The sequence below is a fragment of the Schistocerca americana genome, chromosome 7 (assembly GCF_021461395.2).
Source record: "Schistocerca americana isolate TAMUIC-IGC-003095 chromosome 7, iqSchAmer2.1, whole genome shotgun sequence".
NCBI lineage: Eukaryota > Metazoa > Arthropoda > Insecta > Orthoptera > Acrididae > Schistocerca > Schistocerca americana.
In genome coordinates, this window is record NC_060125.1 from 585,476,668 (window position 1) to 585,491,398 (window position 14,731).

Here is a 14,731-nt window from a genome sequence, read left to right on the forward strand (position 1 = left end):
CCGCAAGCCACCTGACGGTGTGTGGCGGAGGGTACCCTGAGTACCTCTATCGGTTCTCCCTTCTATTTTAGTCTCGTATTGTTCGTGGAAAGAAGGATTGTCGGTATGCTTCTGTGTGGGCTCTAATCTCTCTGATTTTATCCTCATGGTCTCTTCGCGAGATATACGTAGGAGGGAGCAATATACTGCTTGACTCTTTGGTGAAGGTATGTTCTCGAAACATCAACAAAAGCCCGTACCGACTACTGAGCGTCTCTCCTGCAGAGTCTTCCACTGGAGTTTATCTATCATCTCCGTAACGCTTTCACGATTACTAAATAATCCTGTAACGAAGCGCGCTGCTCTCCGTTGGATCTTCTCTATCTCTTCTATCAACCCAATCAGGTACGGATCCCACACTGCTGAGCAGTATTCAAGCAGTGGGCGAACAAGCGTACTGTAACCGACTTCCTTTGTTTTCGGATTGCATTTCCTTAGGATTCTTCCAATGAATCTCAGTCTGGCATCTGCTTTACCGACGATCAACTTTATATGATCATTCCATTTTAAATCACTCCTAATGCGTACTCCCAGATAATTTATGGAATTAACTGCTTCCAGTTGCTGACCTGCATTTTGTAGCTAAATGATAAGGGATCTATCTCTCTATGTATTCGCAGCACATTACACTTGTCTACATTGAGATTCAATTGTCATTCCCTGCAACATGCGTCAATTCGCTGCAGATCCTCCTGCAATTCAGTACAATTTGCCGTTGTCATCCACCAGGTCATTTATGTATATTGTGAATAGCAACGGTCCTATGACACTCCCCTGCGGCACACCTGAAATCACTCTTACTTCGGAAGACTTCTCTCCATTGAGAATGACATGCTGCGTTCTGTTATCTAGGAACTCCTCAATCCAATCACACAATTGGTCTGATAGTCCATATGCTCTTACTTTGTTCATTAAACGACTGTGGGGAACTGTATCGAACGCCTTGCGGAAGTCAAGAAACACGGCATCTACCTGTGAACCCGTGTCTATGGCCCTCTGAGTCTCGTGAACGAATAGCGCGAGCTGGGTTTCACACGACTGTTTTTTCGAAACCCATACTGATTCCTACAGAGTAGATTTCTAGTCTCGAGAAAAGTCATTATACTCAGAATACTCCACGTAATCGCCATCCCGTTACACAGAATTCCTCCAGCACGAAACTGGAGTGTGTATGCCCTGTCGGTACCGCCCCTTGTGCCGGTGGCGGACCCAGTGCTTCACTGTATGAATCACACCCTCATTGTCCTCAAAATGTCTTCCACGAATGGCATCCTTTAACGGCCCAAACAAGTGGAAGGCCGAGGGAGCTAGGTTAGGGCTGCAGGACGGATGGCGTAACACTGTCCAACCCCATTCTGCCATGTGTTCAGCAGTCGTCAGACTCGCGTAGGACCGAGCGTTGTCATGTTGCAGCAAAACATCTCCTGGGTTGCTGTGGTGCCGAAGTCAACAGAAACGCGGCTTCTGTTAATGTGTTGACATATGTTTCTGAAAATAGTACCGCCTCTTGGCATCACATCAATGGGAATCACACTTTCACAGTCCCAGAACACGGTAATCATGGTCTCACTGGAGGAAGCAGTTACTTTGAATATTTTCTTTTGTGGGGAATGGAAATGTCGTCATTCCATCGACTGCCATTTTGTTTCTCTCTCAAAATGTTGAACCCAGGCTTCATTACCTGTCACTTTCCGGGACAAGAGTGCCTCCCTATCAGCTTCAAAATGCTGCAACAAATCAAGACAAATGTTTTTTCTGGGAGATTTGTGATCCACCATTAGGCACCGCGGGACTCATCTCGCTCACACTTTTTAATATCCAAGAGTGCGGATAACTGCATCCACACTTCCTTTGCCGATTGACAGGTGCAGCGCCAACAGCCGTGTCGTAATGCGTCTGTCCTCGTGAATGACAACATCAGCTCGCTGCAACATATCAGATGTGACAACCGTGGATGGTCTCCCCGACCGCTGCAAATCGTGGACCTCCGCCGAACCGCTTTATGATGACCAAACCCTCCTCTTCTAGGCAGCAGATGTCCTTGCCCAGCGAATAAGTGTACTTTTGTAGGCAGCAGATGTTGCATAGACTTTGCACGAGTGTTTCAGAATATTACCCACAGTTTCTTTCTCTACAGTGGGAAATTCAATGATGGCACCTTGCTCGTAACGTACATCACCTACAGATACCATTTTGAAAGTGTCCTGTTGCTACGCTATCTATCGTATATGACATAAGCTAGGCGCGCTCACTCAGGAGACTTCAAATAATATATACGCCACGTTTTGAATTCGTAGCATTGTTTTCGGCTGAGAAAAAAATGCGGTGCATTACCTTCTGGGCAAGCCTCGTATGTACAAGATCTTCTTGTCTTCTAATTTTTCTTGTGCCTTTGCCCCGCATGTGTGCAGGGTCTGCAAGGTTATTAACGGATTTGGCACGGTTAACTTAAGGGGTGGCCTGATGTCCTGCCTGTCGTCACCCTGTAACCCCCAGGGACAGAATGTGTGCCCCAACTGTCAAAGTGTAGCGTCACTCCTCTGAAAATGTGCAAAAGTTCTGTTTAAGATTGTGACTCTTGTAACCGATTCAGAACTTGGGTCCCAGGCTGATATTCACCTAGGCTGATGTGGAGAACCGCCTAAAATCCAGACCAGCCAGCACACCGACCCTCGTCGTTCATTCACCAGTCGGGTTCGATCCGGGGCTGACGCAACACCCTGTCCCGGAAGCGGCGCTTTAACACCTAGGCTATTTAGGAGGATAATTGGTATACACAAAGCGAAAAAAAAGAAACACGGAAGCAAAATCTACTCGTACAACGACAGATTGCCATGTAAGTGACATTGAGTGTATTTGTTTGTGCGGCACAATACAACAAACGTTGCCTGCATAGAGGGGCAGCGTGTAATTACTGTGTCGGCTTCCGCCCCGCAGCGGAGCTACACAATATAGCCGACGTAATGTGCCGCGGTCATTAGCAAAACAAAGCCCGAGCGGTCACAACAGCGCTACAAGCTGTCCCGGGGTTCCGCCCCGCCGGCGGACGTGGTGGGGACGTCCTCAGGGTCCGGCAAAACACAAGACGGCCGCCGCGCCACGGTCGTTAATTATAAATCACTCGCGCAGCGGCCGCAAGAAGCGCTGAGCGCTGCAGCTTCACGGCGCCATCTTGCGGGACCCTAATGACGTCACTGGGTAGAACCACGACGACTTCTGGAGGCGCGTGTGAAGCGAGGAAGCCTAACACGTACCAGGCTCCTATTACATCAAAATTTCAATACTTTACAAACAACCTAAAACAGTATGGCCACACTTGCATGTGTTAGGCAGGCAGTCTTAGCCGAGCAAGCGCGAGAAATATCACACAGTCAGCTTAACAGCTCGATATCCAAGTTGCTAACATGAATAATATACATAACGGAATAGAAAACTGTAGCACGGCAACATGGCTCTAAGCACTATTGGACTTAACATCTGAGGTCATCAGTCCCCTGGACTTAGAACTACTTAAACCTAACTAACCTGCCCGAGGCAGGATTCGAAACTGCGACCGTAGCAGCAGCGCGGTTCCGGACTGAAGCGCCCAGAACCACTTGGTCACAGCGGCCGGCCCCGCTGCAACAGTGTGTTTTGAAGGGTCCAGAGGACGCCCCATCACGTCCGATCAGTTTGGTTTTGGGAAAGGTAAAGGCACCAAAAATGAAATTCTGACGTTGCGGTTCATAATGGAAGAAAGACCGAATAAAGAATTAAGATACTTTCGTAGAATGCGAAAAAACGTTCGACAATCTGTAATGGTGCAAGGTGTTCGAAATCCTGAGGAGTACTTGAGTAAGCTACAGGGAAAGGTGAGTAACGCGCAATATCTACAAGAACCAAGACGGAAAAATAAAAGTGGAAAACCAAGAGCGAAGTGTACGGATTAAAAAGGGTATAAGGCAGGGATATAGATCTTCGCCCATGCTATTCAATCTATACGGCGAAGAAACAACGATGGATATAAAAGAACGGTTCAAAAATTGGATTATAATGGAGGGTGAAAAGATATCAATGTTAAGACTCGCTGATGACATTGCTATCGTCAGTGAAGGTGAAGAAGACTTACAGAACTTACCGAGCTGAATAAACAGTCTAATGAGTATAGAAAATGGATTGAGAGTAAATCGAAGAATGACAAAATTAATGAAAAGTAGCAGAAACTAGGATAGCGAGAAACTTGACATCATAATTGGTGATCATGCAGTAGATGAAGTTACGGAATTCTACGACCTCGACAGCAAATTAACCCGTGACGGACGGAGATAGGAGGACATCTAAAGCAGACTAGCAGTGGCAAAGTAGGTACTCCTGAATCAAGAGGAGTGTACTAGCATCAGTCATTGGTGTTAATTTGAGGAAGAAATTTCTGAGAATGTGCATTTGGAGCACACCATTCTGTAGCAGTGGGACAGGGATTGAGAGAAAACCAGAAGAGAAGGGAATCGAAGTATATGACATGTGATGCTACAGAAGAATGTTGAAAATCAAATGGACCGGTAAGGTAAGGAATGAGGAGATTCGCCATAGAATAGGTGAGGAATGGAATGTACAGAAAAAACTGACAAATAGAAGAGCAGGATAACAAGACATCTGAATGTATTTTCCACTCTGCAGCGGAGTGTACGCTGATATAAAACTTTCTGGCAGATTCTCATCTACATCTACGTGATCACTCTGCTATTCACAATAAATAGCTGGCATTGGTTTAATGAACCACCTTCAAGCTGTCTCTCTATCGTTCCACTCTCGAACTGTGGGCGGGAAAAACGAGCACTTAAATATTTCTGTGCGAGCCCTGATTTCTCTTATTTTATAGTGATGATCATTTCTTCCTATATTGATTGGTGCCAACACAATGTTTTCGCAATAGGAGGAGAAAGCTGGTGATTGAAATTTCATGAGAAGATCCCGTCGCAACGACAAAGACCTTTGTTTTAATGATTGCCACTCCAATTCACGTATCATGTCTGTGACACTATCTCCCCTATTTCGCGATAATACAAAACGAGGCGCCCATCTTTGTACCTTTTCGATGTCATTCGTCAGTCCCACCGGATGCGGATCCCACACCGCACAGCAATACTCCAGAATAGGGCCGACAAGCCTGGTGTAAGCTAGTTCTTTAGTAGACCTGTTATACCTTCTAAGCGTTCTGCCAATGAATCGCAGTCCTAGGTTTCCTCTACCCACAACATTATCTATGTGCTCGTTCCAATTAGGGTTATTTGTAACTGTAATCGCTAAATATTTAGTTGAATTTACAGGCTTCAGATTTGTGTGAATTATCGCGTAATCGAAATTTAGTGGATTTCTTTTAGCACTCATGTGAATAATTTCACACTTTTCTATGTTCTGGGCCAACTGCACCATAGAGATATCTTATTTCAAACATTTTGCTATTCGTTTTGGTCATCTGATGACTTTACAAGTCGGTAAACGAGAGCATCATCAACAAAAAATCTAGGAGGGCTACTAAGATTTGATCCCTTTTTTTTTTTTTTTTTTTTTTTTTTTTGTCATCAGTCTACTGACTGGTTTGATGCGGCCCGCCGCGAATTCCTTTCCTGTGCTAACCTCTTCATCTCAGAGTAGCACTTGCAACCTACGTCCTCAATTATTTGCTTGACGTATTCCAATCTCTGTCTTCCTCTACAGTTTTTGCCCTCTACAGCTCCCTCTAGTGCCATGGAAGTCATTCCCTCATGTCTTAGCAGATGTCCTATCATCCTGTCCCATCTCCTTATCAGTGTTTTCCACATATTCCTTTCCTCTCCGATTCTGCGTAGAACCTCCTCATTTCTTACTTTATCAGTCCACCTAATTTTCAACATTTGTCTATAGCACCACATCTCAAATGCTTCAATTCTCTTCTCTTCCGGTTTTTCCACAGTCAATGTTTGACTGTCATACAATGCTGTACTCCAGACGTACATCCTCAGAAATTTCTTCCACAAATTACGGCCGGTATTTGATATTAGTAGACTTCTATTGGCCAGAAATGCCTTTTTTGCCATAGCGAGTCTGCTTTTGATGGCCTCCTTGCTCCGTCCGTCATTGGTTATTTTACTGCCTAGGTAGCAGAATTCCTAAACTTCATTGACTTCGTGACCATCAATCCTGATGTTAAGTTTCTCGCTGTTCTCATTTCTGCTACTTCTCATTACCTTCGCCTTTCTCCGATTTACTCTCAAACCATACTGTGTACTCATTAGACTGTTCATTCCGTTCAGCAGATCATTTAATTCTTCTTCACTTTCACTCAGGATAGCAATGTCATCAGCGAATCGTATCATTGATATCCTTTCACCTTGTATTTTAATTCCACTCCTGAACCTTTCTTTTATTTTCATCATTGCTTCCTCGATGTACAGATTGAAGAGTAGGGGCGAAAGGCTACAGCCTTGTCTTACACCCTTCTTAATACGAGCACTTCGTTCTTGATCGTTCACTCTTATTATTCCCTCTTGGTTGTTGTACATATTGTATATGACCCGTCTCTCCCTATGCAGCTTCGATGCATGAGCTGTTAAGCTGATTGTGCGATAATTCTCGCACTTGTCAGCTCTTGCCGTCTTCGGAATTGTGTGGATGATGCTTTTCCGAAAGTCAGATGGTACATCGCCAGACTCATATATTCTACACACCAACGTGAATAGTCATTTTGTTGCCACTTCCCCCAATGATTTTAGAAATTCTGATGGAATGTTATCTATCCGTTCTGCCTTATTTGACCGTAAGTCCTCCAAAGCTCATTTAAATTCCAATTCTAATACTGGATCCCCTATCTCTTCTAAATCGACACCTGTTTCTTCTTCTATCACATCAGACAAATCTTCACCCTCATTGAGGCTTTCAATGTATTCTTTCCACCTATCTGCTCTCGCCTCTGCATTTAATAGTGGAATTCCCGTTGCACACTTAATGTTACCACAGTTGGTTTTAATGTCACCAAAGGTTGTTTTGACTTTCCTGTATGCTGAGTCTGTCCTTCCGACAATCATATCTTTTTCGATGTCTTCACATTTTTCCTGCAGCCATTTCGTCTTAGCTTCCCTGCATTTCCTATTTACTTCATTCCTCAGCGGCTTGTATTTCTGTATTCCTGATTTTCCCTGAACATATTCGTACTTCCTCCTTTCATCAATCAACTGAAGTATTTCTTCTGTTACCCATGGTTTCTTCGCAGCTACCTTCTTTGTACCTATGTTTTCCTTCCCAACTTCTGTGATGGCTCTTTTTAGAAATGTCCATTCCTCTTCAACTGTACTGCCTACTGCGCTATTCCTTATTGCTGTATCTATAGCGTTAGAGAACTTCAAACGTATCTCGTCATTCCTTAGTACTTCCGTATCCCACTTCTTTGCGTATTGATTCTTCCTGATTAATGTCTTGAACTTCAGCCTACTCTTCATCACTACTATATTGTGATCTGAGTCTATATCTGCTCAAGGGTACGCCTTACAATCCAGTATCTGATTTCGGAATCTCTGTCTGACCATGATGTAATCTAATTGAAATCTTCCCGTATATCCCGGCCTTTTCCAAGTATACCTCCTCCTCTGTGATTCTTGAACAGGGTATTCGCTATTACTAGCTGAAACTTGTTACAGAACTCAATTAGTCTTTCTCCTCTTTCATTCCTTTTCCCAAGCTCATATTCTCCTGTAACCTTTTCCTCTACTCCTTCCCCTACAACTGCATTCCAGTCGCCCATGACTATTAGATTTTCGTCCCCCTTTGCATACTGCATTATCCTTTCAATATCCTCATACACTTTCTCTATCTGTTCATCTTCAGCTTGCGACGTCGGCATGTATACTTGAACTATCGTTGTCGGTGTTGGTCTGCTGTCGATTCTGATTAGAACAACCCTGTCACTGAACTGTTCACAGTAACACACCCTCTGCCCTACCTTCCTATTCATAACGAATCCTACACCTGTTATACCATTTTCTGCTGCTGTTGATGTTACCCTATACTCATCTGATCAGAAATCCTTGTCTTCCTTCCACTTCACATCACTGACCCCTACTATATCTAGATTGAGTCTTTGCATTTCCCTTTTCAGATTTTCTAGTTTCCCTACCACGTTCAAGCTTCTGACATTCCACGCCCCGACTCGTAGAACGTTATCCTTTCGTAGATTATTAAATCTTTTTCTCATGGTAAGCTTCCCCTTGGCAGTCCCCTCCCGGAGATCCGAATAGGGGACTATTCCGGGATCTTATGCCAATGGAGAGATCATGGCACTTTTTCAAATACCGGCCACATGTCCTGTGGATACACTTTACGTGTCTTTAATGCAGTGGTTTCCATTGCCTTCTGCATCCTCATGTCGTTGATCATTGCTGATTCTTCCGCCTTTAGATGCAATTTCCCACCCCTAGGACAAGAGAGTGCCTTGAACCTCTATCCGCTCCTCCTCCCTCTTTGACAAGGCCGTTGGCACAATGAGGCTGTCTACTTATGCCGGAAGTCTTTGGCCGCCAATGCTGATTATTTATCGAAATCTAGGCAGTGGCGGGGATCGAACCCGGGACCGAAGACGTTTTTGATTATGAATCAAAGACGCTACCCCTAGACCACGGGTACCTCCTACATCTGTAATATATATCAGGAACAATAGAGGGCCTACGACACTTTCTTGGCGATCGTCGGATATTACTTCTGTTTTACTTGATGAATGTCCACCTATTACCACAAACTGTGAGCTTTCTGACGGGAAACAACGAATCCAGTCGCACAAGTGAGGCGATGATCCATAGGTACGCAGTTTGGTTAGGAGACGCTTGTGAGGAGCGGTGTCGAAAACCTTCGGCAAATATATAAATACGGAATCAATTTGACATCCCCTGTTGATAGCACTAATTACTTCATGGGTATAAAGAACTAGTTGTGTTGCGCAAGAACGATATTTTCTGAATCCGTGCTATGTGTCAATAAATCGTTGTCTTCGAGGTGTTTCATAATGTTAAAATACGGTATATGTTCCAAGACCCTACAACAAATCGACATTAGCAATATGAGCCTGTAATTGAACGGGTTACTTCTACTTCTCTTTTTGGGTATTGGTGTGACTTGCGCAATTTTCCAGTCTTTAGGTACGGATATTTATGTGAGCGAGTGGTTGTATATAACTGCTAAATATGGAGCTATTGTATCAGCATACTCTGAGACGCACCTGACTGATATACAATATGGGCCAGAAGCCTTGCCTTTATTAACTGATTTAAGCTGCTTTGCGACATAGAGGACATCTACTTCTATGTTTCTCATCTTGGCAGTCGTTCTTGATTGGAATTCAGGAATATTTAATTCGTGTTCTTTGGTGAAGGAGTTTCGGAAAACCGTGTTTTATAACTCTGCTTTAGTGGCACTGTCATCAGTGACTTCACCGTTGTTATCACGAAATGATGTTATTGGTTGCGTGTTGCCATGGTGTGCTTTATGTATGAGCAGAATCTCATTGGGTTTTCTGCCATATTTCGAGACAGAGTTTCGTTATGGAAAGTATTAAAACCATCTCGCATCGAAGTACATGCTATGTTTCGAATTTCTGTAAAACTTTCCAGTCTAGGGGATTTTGCGTTCTTATAAATTTGGTATGCTTTTTTTGCTGCTTCTGCAACATCGATCTGATCCGTTTTGTGTACCACCACTTATTAATTTATGTGGTATATATCTTTCAATTGCTGTCGATAGCATCTCTATGAAATCATTCCAGAACTTTTCTACGCTTACATGCTCAGATCGGAAGAAGTGAAGACTGTCTCTTAACAAGGCGTTAAGGGCATTTTTTGTCGGCTTTTTAAATAGATGTACTTTACGTTTCTTTTTGATGGTTGTAGGTGTTAAGGCATTCAGCCTGGCAGCAACTGCCTTGTGGCCGCTAATTCCTGTATTCGTTCGTCACGATACTCACTATTTGTGCTGGATTATTTGTTTCTAAGAGCTGAAATATGCTTTCGAAACCATTTACGCTTCGAGTGGGCTCATGAACTAATTGTTCAAAATAATTTTCTGAGAAAGCATTCAGTACAATTTCGGATGACGTTTTATTCCTGCCGCCGGCTTTAACGTATTATTTTTCCAGCATATCGAGGGTAGATTGAAGTCACCATAACTGTCTGAAATTAGACTCAAATTTTCTATGAACTGTTCAGCAACTGTATCTTCTTAGTCGGAGGTCGGTAAAACGATCCAATTAATAGTTTAGTCCAATTGTCAAGTATAATCTCTACCCATACTATTTCGCAGGAACTACCTACTTGAATTTCACTACAAGGCAAACTGCCTCTGACAGCAATAAATACTCTACCACCAACTATATTAAATCTACCCTTTCCGAACACTGTTAGACCGTTTGAATAAATTTGGCCTGAACGTATTTCTGGCTTTAGCCAGCTTTCTGTACCTATAACTATTTGAGCTTCAGTGCTTTCTGTTAGGTCTTGGAGCTCTGGTTCTTTCCCAACACAGCCGCGACAATTTACAACTACAATACCTATCGTTTCTATCTGACCCCTTTTAGACAAACGCCCTATCTGTGGCTCCCTGAGACTCTCTAACCTAAAAATCAGCCCAGTCCCTTCCACACAGCCCCAGCTTCCCGTGTAGCTGGTTTCTGAGTGTACTGGACTCCTGACCTATTAAGCAGAACCCGGAAACCCACCACGCGATGGCGCCAGTCAAGGAATCTGCAGCCTACACGGTCATATAACCACCTGTATCTCTGATTCAGACCCTCGACTAGGCTCTGCACCAAAGGACCACAGTCGGTTTTATCGACAATGCTGCAGATGGTGAACTCCGCCTTAATCTCGCAAGCAAGACTGGCAGTTTCTACCATTTCTGCTAGCCACCTGAAACTAGAGAGAATCTCCTCCAATCCAAGGCGACACACGTCATTGGTACCGACATAAGCCACCACATGCAGCTGGCTGCACCCTGTACTCTTCATGGCAGCCCGAAGCCCCCTTTTCATATCCGGAATGACTCCTGCGGCCATGCACACAGAGTGCACACTGGCTTCCTTCTTGGCAGCCATGTTCCTAAGGGGCCCCATTACGTGTGTAATGTCGGAGCTCCCAACTACCAGCAAACCCACCCCCTGTGAATGCCCAGACCTTTTGGGACAAGAAGTTTCCTTTTGAACATGGTGGACGACAGCATCCGGATCAGAGGCATCGTCAGCCACAGATAACGCCCGAAACTTGTTCGTCAAACGAACTGGGGAGGCCCTACGATTGGCCCCTCGGAAAGCTCTTCGCTGCCTGCCAGACTCTGGAATGATCTCCCACTCGACCACGGGTGAGGGGTCAACCTCAGTGAAGGCAGTACGCGGGGGGCCAGGGCAGTGGACTGATCGGGGGACATGTGGAACGTGCTTGGTGTTCCTCGCATCCCCACGTCCGACCCCCCACAGTGACACCCCTTGACAGCAGCCTCAAGCTGTGTGACGGAAGCAAACAGAACCTGGAGTTGTGAGCGAAGGGTCGCCAACTCTTCTCGCATCTGTACACAGCAATAACTGTTCCTATCCATTACTGCAGTTTCTCCTGTTACAAGATCGTGATAATATACGAGGGTATTCGGAAAATAAGGAACGATTGGTTGCGGAATGGAAAATACAGTGAAAATCTGATAAAAATTTGCACATATGCGTTGGGAATTTTGTCTAGTACGCCCATCGATCGCATCATGTAGCTCTTTTCAGTGCTGAGCTCACAGTGAGAAAGTAAAGATGGCTAGAAATTAGTGTTTCCCGCTAAGTATGAGGTCCTGGCGAAAGATTTCGCCTGGAGCTGTGCAATCCACATAATATAACTCTCATACACAACAATTCTCGGCCGCACTCTGCAGGGGCAATGAAGATGCTCCTGCAGCACTTTCGATGGGAAGTGTTTGATCACCCACAATACATCCTGCATTTGGCTAGCTGTGAGGTACATCTCTGGTCAAATGAACCACTGGCTATGATGACAATATTTTGACACAGACAATGAGCTGCAGTTCAGAGTAGAAAACTGTTGAAAAGCACTGGCGGTTGCCTTCTATAACGAGGTAATTGAAACTCTATAACAGATGTCTAAGTCTGTGTAGAGAAGCAGTTCGAAGGTGTAGATAACCACTGCAAATAAAACGGTTTTTATTTTCACTGTGGCTTCCATTTCGCGACCTATTGTTCCTTACTTTCCGAATAGCCCTCGTATAACAAACGAACGTTGTACTCGGCTTATTGGCAGCAGGTATTCGAAGTGCTCTCTCACTAACGATCGAAACGACACTGAATTGCTGGGCAGTGTGGCCGAGCGTTTCTAGGCACTTCAGTCTGGAACCGCGCGACCGCTACGGTCGCAGGTTCGAAGCCTGTCTAGGGCGTGGATGTGTGTGATGTCCTTAGGTTAGTTAGGTTTAAGTAGTTTTACGTTCTAGGGGACTGATGACCTCAGATGCTAAGTCCCATAGAGCTCAGAGCCATGTGAACCATTTGACACTGAATTTCACTAACCAAGGCAAACAAAAATCTATACGATATGAGGGTCGATAGCAACGGCGGTTCTGTACACTATACCGTGTGCCAGGCCGAGACTCGAACTCGGAACATTTGCCTTTCGTGGGCCAGTGCTCTACCATCTTCTTTTCCCGGATTTCCTGATTATTGGGAGCAGTCGCCTTACCATTTTTACAATTTCTTGTTAAGTTTTTTAATGTTTTAGTGCAGTACCATTTTTTAGTAGAAAACAAAAAAATACTTTTTTGTTTTAATTACAAAATGAGATTAACCTTCCACCGGAGCGGCTGTTCAGACTGATAAACGTCGATATTTGCTGTAAATTATTTGCCAGCAACTGGCAGCGCTGGCGCCTTCTCGCTAGTAGCTTTCCTTCTCCGAGAGCTTTCCATTGTTGTTTGTTTCAGTATCTACTCGACTGCTCTGTTGTCGAGATATCTGCTGATTCCTCAGCTTGATACACTGCTCTCGTTCCCGTTACATTTCAACAGGAAATTTCTTTGATTATCAACATTACTTATTAAGTAGCAGAAAAATGCTTTAAAATGTAAAATGCACTTATATTCTTTTTGGAGCGTTTAGTCGTCTTTTACAGTTGTCTGAATATCAAGTAATTAATTGATGCACTGCACCAGATTTCGTTTTTTTATAGGAATTTTACGATTTTGGATGGGATATACTTCATGATGGCAGGCTACAGTAAGATATATAACCTCCTCTACCCGAATCATGTTGCAGAAATCCAAAAGCTGCTATTCGAAGAGGATAATAATGAATTTCAAAAGGATTTTGAAGACGTAGTGGATACAGTTGGTGATGGTGTAGTTTAGGTCCGGCCGGAAGAGTCAGAAACAGAAGAAGACGGCAGTGAAAAGGATAACAAGACATCTGAATGTATTTTCCACTCTGCAGCGGAGTGTACGCTGATACAAAACTTTTTGGCAGATTCTCATCTACATCTACGTGATGGTGATGGTGTAGTTTAGGTCCGGCCGGAAGAGTCAGAAACAGAAGAAGACGGCAGTGAAAAGGACGTGGAAGTACTTGAGGAAAACGGCCATTACCATATTGGAAGGGACAAAGAGACAAAATGGAGTAAAATTCCACCATTGCACAGAGTACGATTCAGGGCTCTCAACATTATTCGGAAGTTACCTGGACCCATAGGTGTGGCAAAGGCAGAGAGAAAGCCTTTGGAATGCCGGAATTGCCTCATAGATGACGAAATTTGGTCTGTTATAGTTTTGTGTACAAATCAGTATATTGAGAGCATGAAGGCTTCATTCCAGCCTGAGAGACGTAAAACAAATAGATATTATTGAATTGAAAGCCGTCATTGGTCTCTTATTTTTAGCTGGAGTAAACAAAAGTAACAGACAAAGCTTAGAGGATCGGTGGGGAACTGATGTGAATAGTATTGAGAAATTTCGCCTCGTAATGAACATAAAACGTTTCAAATTCATTATGCGGTGTCTTAGATCTGACAATCGTGCTACTCGCGATGAAAGGAGAGGATTAGACAGCGATTCGGGAAATAGTTTCTATATTTGTACAGACCTTTCAGAAATCCAATACCCTCGGAGAAAATCTTACAGTAGATGAGGAACTGGAAGGATTCCGCGGAAGGTGCAGTTTTCGCTAATATTTACATAGCAAACCAAACAAATATGGAATTAAGAAATACGCTCTTGTGAATTCCCAAGCATCTTACCTGTATAATTTGGAAATATACTCTGGGTTGCAACCAGCAGGATTATACCACGCAAGCAATAAACCTTCCGATGTTGCTCTGCGACTTTGTGAACCTGTTTATCAGTCAGGTCGAAATGTGACGGCAGACAATTGGTTTACTGGTATTAGCTTGATAGAAGAGATACGAAGGAAAAAATCTTGCTTTCGTTGGAACTATGTAGAAAATCAAGCGTGGGATTCCTCCGGAGTTTGTTACCAGTAAAGGAAGGGTGTCAACAGTTCACTTTGGGGCTTCAAGGAAGGAGGTACTCTACTTTCCTATGTTCCTAGAAAGGGGAAGTGTGTGATCCTAACATCAAGTTTGCATGACGATAATTCAGTAGATGCTGACACTGGAGATACACTAAAGCCATCGATTCTAACATTTTATAATAACACCAGAAA